The sequence below is a fragment of the Cibotium barometz genome, chromosome 31, assembly GCF_041138505.1.
Source record: "Cibotium barometz isolate CiBa-2024 chromosome 31, ASM4113850v1, whole genome shotgun sequence".
Lineage (NCBI taxonomy): Eukaryota > Viridiplantae > Streptophyta > Polypodiopsida > Cyatheales > Cibotiaceae > Cibotium > Cibotium barometz.
The window spans coordinates 44,146,571-44,156,289 of NC_141076.1; the positions used below are offsets into that span (position 1 = coordinate 44,146,571).

General features: G+C 43.7%; 1 long non-coding RNA gene across 1 annotated transcript; it reads left to right on the top strand.

The window, feature by feature from the left end:
- Positions 1 to 478: 478 nt before the first annotated feature.
- On the top strand, positions 479 to 1,889 carry LOC147620904 (uncharacterized). The gene is made up of 3 exons (XR_015270062.1): positions 479 to 1,079; positions 1,157 to 1,449; positions 1,589 to 1,889. It is a non-coding gene; the product is annotated as an uncharacterized LOC147620904 (long non-coding RNA).
- Positions 1,890 to 9,719: the final 7,830 nt, after the last annotated feature.

Sequence of the window (9,719 nt, forward strand, 5' to 3'; positions counted from 1 at the left end):
TCCGACTACCTAACGTTAGATTATTTGGATTCTGACTCTCGACTCCATTCCGATTTCCAATGCCGTTTCAATTTTCGCCTCCATTCTGACTTTGGATTCAGATTCGGATTTCAACTCCCTTCCAACATTGGATTCCAACTCCCTTCTAACATCGAAGTTGGGATGATCCGGAATCATGAACCGTCTCATAGATCCGGAGTCGGAATCCGGAGCCGAGGGAGATCTAGAGAGAATAAAGCCGATTCTACTGGATATCAGAAACTACAAAATTTCAAAAACTATGTGGACTTTGGATGTATCCGAATTCGTCCAAATACTCCCTAAATCTCAATTGCGGATTTCTCATATATAGAGATCCATCGAGATAATCTTTGGACTCCAAATTTTGGACTTATTCTAACTCATCTAGATCTGGACTCATCCGGATCATTCCATATATTTTTGGGTCTGAATTTTGGATTCTCAATTTCTCTGCTCATCTGAATATTAATCCTACTTTGGATTCTTGACTTATTCAGCTCTTTTGGATCTTTCCGGATCTAAACTCCGGACACATCCGATTCTGATCAGAATTCCAAATATAACTGGATCCCTCCGGATTTAAGACTCCAAATTTTCTTAATCTAACTTTCGAACAGTTTCGGACACATCCGGGTCATTTCCAGTTCTTTCCGAACGGAATTTTGGACACATCCAATCCTTTCAAACTGAGGATTCTAGACATTCAGATATTCCAAAATCTCTCCAGATCTGATTTCGAGACACATCCAGGTCCTTCTAGATCTTTCTAACTATTTTTGTTCTACACTTAGGTTTTGCTCTGAGAATGGTGATCCCCACAATGGCATCATGGGCTCAAAATTTCATTAGACACAAGCTTTATGTGTTTAGGTAGGCAGTGTGAAATGGGCTATGCAATGTCCATTCAAGAGGTTTACATGCACATTGATCTAGCAGTGCACATGCTCATGTAAAAAATGATTTAATCATGGTATTGATTTGGCTTGCAAGGGAAGCGTTCTTTGCAAAAATGGAGCTAATTCCTTCTAAGAAGAAACCCCCTCCTGCTGCAAGAAAAAGTAAGTTTGCTTTTCAAGTTGGCAAGTGGAGGGTGTGTGTGTCATCCTTCTTCTTCACCATTCAATGTTTTTTGCAGAGATTGCGTATGCCCTTCCCATCGGTCAGGCAATACTGGCCATAGAAGTGGTGCCCATTAATCTATGGTTTCTTCCAATGTTATTGGAAGAAGAAAGAGATCAAAGAAAGAGCCGGTACCCTCAGAGATTGATAGCACTCAAAAAGAGGAGGTGGATACCGAGATTCAGGAACAAGCAGAGGAGGAGGTGGATCTCAACATTGAGGAACAAGAAGAGGAGGTGGTGGATCTGAAGATTGAGGAACAAACAAAGGAGGAGGTGAATCCAATAGTCCCATCTCAAACCGAGCAAGGTGACAACATGACTGTAATCTCCAATACAGTCACTCTGGTGGATAGGCCACCTAACCACCCGCATACCTTCGGTAATGATGTTCTAGAGAGTTTCATCATAAAGAGATGTAACAATATGCCTCGCACATGTCTTTGCAGGCTCATGGAGAATGTTCCCATAAGGGATGGTCTTGGGACGACTGATGAACTTGTAAACAGCTTTTAGAAATCAAGTTAGAGTATGTTTGGACATCCATTTGTAGTCTCCTTCAAGAAACCTAGCCATTGTTATGTGGACCGCACACCGCAAGTCTGGAGTCTAGACCGCGAGTGTAAAGCAATGCGTACCTACATGAATAGTAATTATTGGATCTCAAGGGGTGTAAACAGGAGGTCGCGCCTATTTGAATCACGTGACTATGTAACTCTTAAAAGGCTATATGCATGTGTATTCATTGCAATCAAGCAATCAATCAATCTGTGTTTCATGCGATAATTCTGTAGTATGCCGAACATTAACCATGTCGCACTGTGTATAGTTTTTCTATTCATTTAGCATTATAAGTCATCTTTCCTATGAACGATGTATGCTAAGAGGGTAATCATTCCCGTATTATTGTACCGATGTAAGTACGTAATACACTTGGGGCGACCACGATGTTCTCTTAATGATGCGATGCATGTGCACGCATTCTCAAGGACCTCCTGATTTGGTGGTTCCTAGTACGGAGCGGCTGTCACATCATCATTCGAAGGATGATGGCGATGATGCGGCGGATGATTCGCCTTCCTTACTTTTGCAGTTTCCGGGGTGGGATGTCACTCCCAGCAGCAATCCTCGGCGCAGCGCAGCCGTTCCTACCCCCTTCCCGTGTTTCGTAGGTGGAGAGGCAGCCGTTAACTCCACCGCGTTCCCCAACTACTGCGGTTCAGCAACTGTTCTCGGGACCAACACAGCCACCACTGGTAGTTTTCCCCACACCGTAGATGGCCCAGTCACATGGACAGATTAAGTATGCAAAGTTCTACGGGAAATATTTTGAGGATCTGGATGCTCACATTCGGAAGTTTGAGAAGACATACAATATTAATGTGCCGCCCCCACTGGATCAATTATGTATGGAATCTGTGTTTGAGTCCACTCTGAGTGGGAAGGATTCCTAATGGTTGGCGAAATACCCTATGGATCATTTTCAGACTTTTGATGCGGTGAGGATAGCTTTCGCGTGACGCTTTCGAGTGGAAAAGACTGTCGCCTAGAATTTGGAGAAGCTGCGTGTGCTTAAGCAAGGCAAGCACACAGTGGAGGATTATGCAGCTCGGTTTCGGGTCATGTTGCAGGCGGGTTCCTCAAAACCAACATCCAGCATAGGAGGTGCTTAACGATAATTTTCTCAAGGGCTTGTCTAAGGATCTCTGAACAGCCTTAGCGACTGTGGATAAGGTTGCCACGGGGCTACCAGATGTGATGCGAGGGCAATCTTGGCTAGAGAATCCCTTGAGGATAAAGACACGTCCAACAGGCAAAAATCCATAAAGAAGTCAGGAAAAAGCTCATCTTATGGGAGAAAGCACAGTATCTCTCAAGATTTGGATGAGGAGAGTTCAGATGAAGATTCTTCTGACAGTAGCTGTTGCGAAGATTCGGATGCTGAATCGGTGAAAGTGACCACCCAAGAAGACCCACAAGGGTGGGAAGGTTAGCACGACGGTGTCTAGGGAATCCTCGACTGCTAAGTCATTGAAAGAGGTCTAGTGCTCGACATGTAATTCTCACAATACCAGTAATTGTTGTTATTAAAATGGGAGAGGTCAATGGGCTAGAGGCCCAATTCAATGGAAGGATAAAGAGGAAAAAGATCCTGCGGTGGCATTTTCTCAAATAGCGAGTGGTTCCGATAATGCTTATGGCTACTCCAGTGGAGGCCAGGGTGGTCGAGGAGGAGGCCGTGGTGGTCGGGGTCAGGGTGGCCGAGGCGGCAAAAGATCGCACGTCTGTTTGTTCAGCACAGAGGAAGGGCATTGGTGATCAAAGTGCCCAAAGGCATAGGAGTATGACCGCAGGAAGGCAGAGAGACAAGAAAAGGCCGCAAGGAAGCATCCAAGTGTATCCACGGTCCAAATTAAGTCTCTTTCTGAGCAGGAAGATCCAGAGGTTTGCGTGGTGGTGATGCGCTCGGGTAAGAAGAGTCAATCGCTAGCTCAGGCAGCAGATCAAGCTAGTATTGATTGGCCAGCCAGGAAGAAGTGCGGCATCAAAATACCCCTTAGGTTCAGGAGCAAGCAGGCTGCGGGGCGAAAACCTCACATGTGGTTCACTTTCCGAAAAATGTTAGTGATTGCAAGTTCTTTCGAGCTGTCCAGAAGTAGTCCACAGCAGTGCCGGAGGGATCTACACGGCCTCAACAATAGCTAGCAATTAGAAGGCAATGATTGGGATGATGAACTCTTGCAAGCACCACTTCATATCAAGTTGGGCCAATTACTTAAGCTCATTCCAAATTTTCACCACTCCTTGAAGTGGACAACTATTGCTCTCATCAGATGTTAAGGATCATATGAGGTTGTCGGGGGAAGCAACACATAGACCTTTGGTGTGATGGCTCCATCTATCTTATTGACCCTTGTACTGCTTCACATCCTCCCTTTTCAAATCCCACAACTGTCTTACGTTTTGCAGGTGATGGCGCCACATGCTTACTAGGATATTGCAAGTCAATTTCTTACATACAAGAAAGAGAAAGGCATTATTCACAACACGTAGCAAATGAGCTTCTTGGCTTGTCTGGTGAATGCAAGACACAGAAAGTTAGATTGGAAGAACAAGAATGTCAAATCAATAAACTAAGAAGTGACCTCCGCAAATATAGAGAAAAAGACACAATAATTGGATGGCGCATACAGAAAAGAAAGCTCAAAAACATCGAGAATTCGAGGCTCGATTCTGGAGGCTGAAGAAGAGAATCCAAGCTATAAGGTAAGATTGCACTGAATGCATTCCCATTCACGTCTTTTGTGTTAGTAATTAATATTATTTTATTTGCTGGGCTTCTTTGGGATTTACATGTTCTCTACGTTACTAAAATGAGTAGTGCTATATTTGTAGGGTTGTCATACATCCCGAAAAAGAGAATATTAATCCCAATCTCAATCCAACAAAGCAACTAAAACCATTCGTGACATCAAGAATGGCAAGAGAAATGATAAAAGAGAATAACTTCAAGGTGGTTCAACGAGATATAGTGGTTCAACGAGATATAGTGGATGAATTTGTAACCAACAATACAATTTCAGCTGCTGCTACTGCGGATATTCAATATGCCAAGGATTCAAGTGGAGTCAGTCGTAAGGGTTCAAGTGGAGTCAGTCGTAAGGGTTATAGTGTCATCTAGAAGTCAGTGTCATCCCTCCTTGAGGCCAAAGGCATTAAAGCAAAGCTACTTCCAACACCTACAAAAGTTTGGAGACATAGGGAGGAATTAAACACAGAACAGCTTCACTATGTTGGTCACTCATACCACATTGTAGGAGAGTTTAAGGGAGAAGGTGGCAACATATTGTACAATGAACAAACAATATATTCATGGACTTGGAGCTCTTGCGAAAGAGAATGGTGGAGTTCTATGATATTACATTTGAGGAGGTAGGATTTCTTCCTCAAGTTTTGCCTCCTCGGAGGGTAACCTATCTTCTGGGGGAATTTCTTCTTGGATAGTACCTTCATACAGTAGTTCTTCACCCATTTTAGGAAGGTCTTTATAGAGGCACTGCAGGTAGCAGAGGAATCCACATGGCTCATATAAGGTCGCTTAGAAAGGGACACTAGACTAAGAACACTTGCTTCCTCCTGTTCATTTGTCTCTGCATCTTGGTCTTCTAAATGGGGTTCTTCATCACTATGATCTTTTACGAAGTAAACGGGGTAATTTGATTCTCCCGGCTCCACAGTTAGAAACCCTAGATCTTCTGTCTGTTCTCTCACAAGATGTGGCTCATCTATCCTTGCCATAACTTCCGCAGGGTCGTCAGTGGTTGGTGAAGTCAATAGAACTTTTCTTTGTGCTCATCAAGAGCTTTGCAGACTTCATTCGCATGTCTCTCCTACTCGCAACACTAAACTCAGGATCCAGTGCAGTGACTCCCCGCTTAAGCTTTCTTTTTTCTGAGAAGTAAGACACTAGCATGAATTAGAAAAGGGGAGTCACCCCTTATTGTATTTGTGCAATTTGGCGCGATAAAGAAAATCCATTAACCCTACAAGGGCTATATCATGCCAAACTATACAAATTTCTCACTCTCACTGTGTGTGTGTGTGTGTGTGTGTGTGATATAAGTGTATATGTATGTGGGTGTATGTGTGTGCAATTTGGCGCAATAAAGCACCTCCATTACCATTACAAGAGCCATATCGCGCCAAAGTGCACAAATTGCACACACTCTTTCACTAACTCTTTCTAAATTTCTTTCTCTAACATTATCTCTATCTCTCACTCTTTCTCTCTCTAACTAACTCCCTAAATCTTTATCTATCTCTCTCTGACTATCTCTAAATCTCTCTCTATTACTCCCTCCTCTCTCTCTCTCTCTCTCTCTCTCTCTCTCTCTCTCTCTCTCTCTCTCTCTCTCTCTCGTTTGGGTGTACTATATGTGTGCCTGTGTTGTATATGGTTCTCTGTGTGTGTGTCTGAGAGAGAGAGAGAGAGAGAGAGAGAAATAGATTGTGTCTATCTGTTCCTGCATGTCTGTGTGTCCATGTGTGTGTGTGTGTGTGTGTGTGTGAAAGATTGTGTCTGTCTGTGCATGCATGCCTGTGTGTCTGCGTATCTGAATGTGTGTGTGTGTGTGTGTGTGTGTGTGTGTGTGTGTGTGAAGGATTGTGTCTGTCTGTGCATGCATGTCTGTGTGTCTGCATATCTCTATGTGTGTGTGTGTGTGAAAGATTGTGTTTGTCTGTACAGGCATGTCTGTGTGTCTGCATATCTGAGTGTGTGTGTGTGAGAGAGAGAGAGAGAGAGAGAGAGAGAGAGAGAGAGAGTAAGAGAGAGAGAGAGAGAGAGAGAGAGGAGCAAGCAAACTTACCTATTGCCATTTGCTTTCTAGTTACGTGGGCGTGGATGCTAGACTCTCTTTTTGTCTGTCACGCTGGAATCTCTCTTTGTCTGTGGGTTCTTAAAAAATCAGGATGCTCTCTCTCTCTCTCTCTCTCTCTCTCTCTCTCTCTCTCTCTCTCTCTCTCTCTCTCTCTCTGTGGGTTCTTGAAAAATCGGGATGCCCTCTCTCTCTCTCAAATACGAGAACCATTAATAGTGGCGTGAGGATTAAATAACTTTAAACGTGCCCATGTGTGTAGTAATAACGGACACGTGTGATGTTGACAATTGACACGTGGGGTTTGTGAATATTAAAAATGAATCTTTTTTAATTCTATTTGTACCCGGTGCGCCTGAGGAGAGAGAGAGACATAGACAGAGACAGAGACAGATCCAAAGAGCACGACACCCATCCATCCAGCCATCGATAGCTTTGGTATATGTTTCTCTTGCACACTCATGCACGCGCACACGCGCGCGCATGCGCACACACACACACACACACACACACACACACACACACTCATGCACACACACACACACACACACACACACACATGCAGGAACACACACACACACACACACTCATGCAGGAACACACAGAGACACGCACACACTCATGCAAGAACACACAGAGACACGCACACACTCATGCACACACACTCATGCGCGCACGCGCGCACACACACACACACACACACACACACACACACACAAGGAGAAACACAGACAACATAGACATACACATCCAGTAATGCTAGAGAGAGAGAGAGAGAGAGAGAGAGAGAGAGAGAGAGAGAGAGAGAGTGCGACATTTTTGTGATTCGGTGCGATAAGGCGCTGAAGCCAAACTGAAGAGCTCTCTTGCGCCAAACCACAAACACATACACACACACATATACACTTACATGACATCCACACACACACACACACACACAAAGAGAGAGAGAGAGAAGAGAGAGAGAGAGAGAGAGAGAGAGAGAGAGAGAGAGAGAGAGAGAGAGAGAGAGAGAGGTATTTTTGTGGTTTGGCGTGATATGGCGCTTGCATGTCTAACGCTTGTTTGATATCGCCAAAATCGCACATTATTATAGAGGCCTCGCTAGTGTGGTCTAACACTAGACATAAAGAAACACACACACACACACACACACACACACACACACACACAGAGAGAGAGAGAGGGGTTGATTTATGTCTCTTTCTACCAGGCTGATTAGTAGATCATGGGGTGGCGAGAACAAAGGCTCTACAAGGAGACATGGTAAGGGGCCTGGATTGGCAGCAAAGGTTGCCTCTCAGAAGAAGCCAAGGAAAGGAAAACCTATTCATATTCTGAAGCAGGCCAGAACAAGGAGATTCTCACAGAACTTCTACATTTTGAAGGAGATCAGGAAGGCACAAAATTGTGTGGAGTTATGTGTTCTCAAGCTCCTATTCCAGCGGGTGTGCAGGTCTATATGTGAGAACTGGAGCCTTGCTCTGTCTACAACAGGAGTTGCTGAAGACTTTCTCATAGAGTACTTCAATGACCTGTGTGTTGTGTGTGCCCAAGCACATAGGATGACTATAATGTCCAAGGATAGTGAGACACTGAAGAGGCTTAGGTGGAGGTATGAGAAGCTTCTACACCCTGCAGAGATTATAGACCCAAAAATGAAAAACATCCTCATGATTCCACCAGCAAGAGCTCCTCATGATTCCACTAGCAAGAGCTCCTCATGATAAAATTAAAATTGTAGATATTACACATTGTACTAACACAAGAGCTAGGGCAGAATAGGATGCCAGACAGGAGGAAGAGCAAAAGGCAAGAAAAGACAAGGATCAACAAGTAAAATCGAACCCAAAGAATCTCCACGAACAGTACATCAAAGAAACAGAAGAGTTGGAGTTAGTCAAAACTAAGGAGCTTGCAGAGGGGCAGTTTTGTCTTCGTGAATATGGAAGATGGTGAGCGACAGCTCTCGCTTGACATTGTGTATGTCAGAACTTTGATGGAGAGGACATCACAGATCACAGATACTATCCTATACGTCTGTTTAAAGTAGGTATCCAAATTGCATTTTCTGATGATATGGTAGTTCCGTCTTTAGTTCTTCCCTTTTTCCTCAATGAGTTACCCTTGTTTTTGGAGTTTAATAAAGTGCCAGCTTCCACGTGAGAGCCACTCTAAGGTGTTTATTCTCAACTCTCATCTGGCACCATTGCTCTACAAAGGAGTACTTCCTAGCAAGAGATTCAAAAGTGGTTCACCTATTTGAACATGCTGGAGGTTACTGTATTAATTTTTCCATACCAATCATGGTATGTTATTCCTCTATCTTGTTAGTAATATACATCTAATAGATAGGGGATGCCTTAGTTTTAGATATTTCTGCTTTTGCAGGTACCATTGGAGCCTTGCTATTATAGAATTGGATAAGAGAATTGTGTGGACTCTTAATTTAGTACCAAGATCACATCCTGAGTTAGGCCTGTAAGGAAACATTCAAAGCACCATTCTCTAGTATTTGTGGCTCCTTGAAGTTGGCAATGTATCTTATTTTGTGAAAGCTTATTTATTATGCAGGTGTATAAAAAGGCTTCTTCATGTTCTTGGTTCCCTATATGGAGACAATGAACTGTACAAATCAGAGGTCAAGCCTGTTCAAGTGCCATAGCAAGGAGACTCACACTCCTGTGAATGGAACATGCACAATATATTCTCCAGAGTCTCTTCTCCATGAATCCCTTCATGTCCAAGGTAAGTGGAAGAATCATTGGGTGGACATTGATTTAGCTAGATTTGCGGTCTGACATTGTGAATTTTGTTTTTTCAGACCGCATTACAGAATTATGATAGTAACTATGTGGAGTAGTACAGAGTGACCATGATATGATTAATACTAAAGAATAGCACATAGATGTCTGAGGAGAACCAACTGGAATTCCCTGATCCTGTAGAAGTGAAGATGCTCCTTCAGGTTGTAGGGGAGACGAGGCAAAGCCCTCTGAGCACATAGAGGCAGAGCCAAGGTCCAATGTGGAGGTTAACATTAAACATCCCAAGGCTGATGAGGTAGAGCAAGCTAAAGAGGCAGAGCCGAATCTTGAAGAGAAAACAGACGCGAGAAGCAGATTGCAGAGGCCGAGGCGGGACCTAGTAGGGAGGCAAACAATGAAGAACCTAAGTCTGATGAGGATGCCAAGGCTAGTGA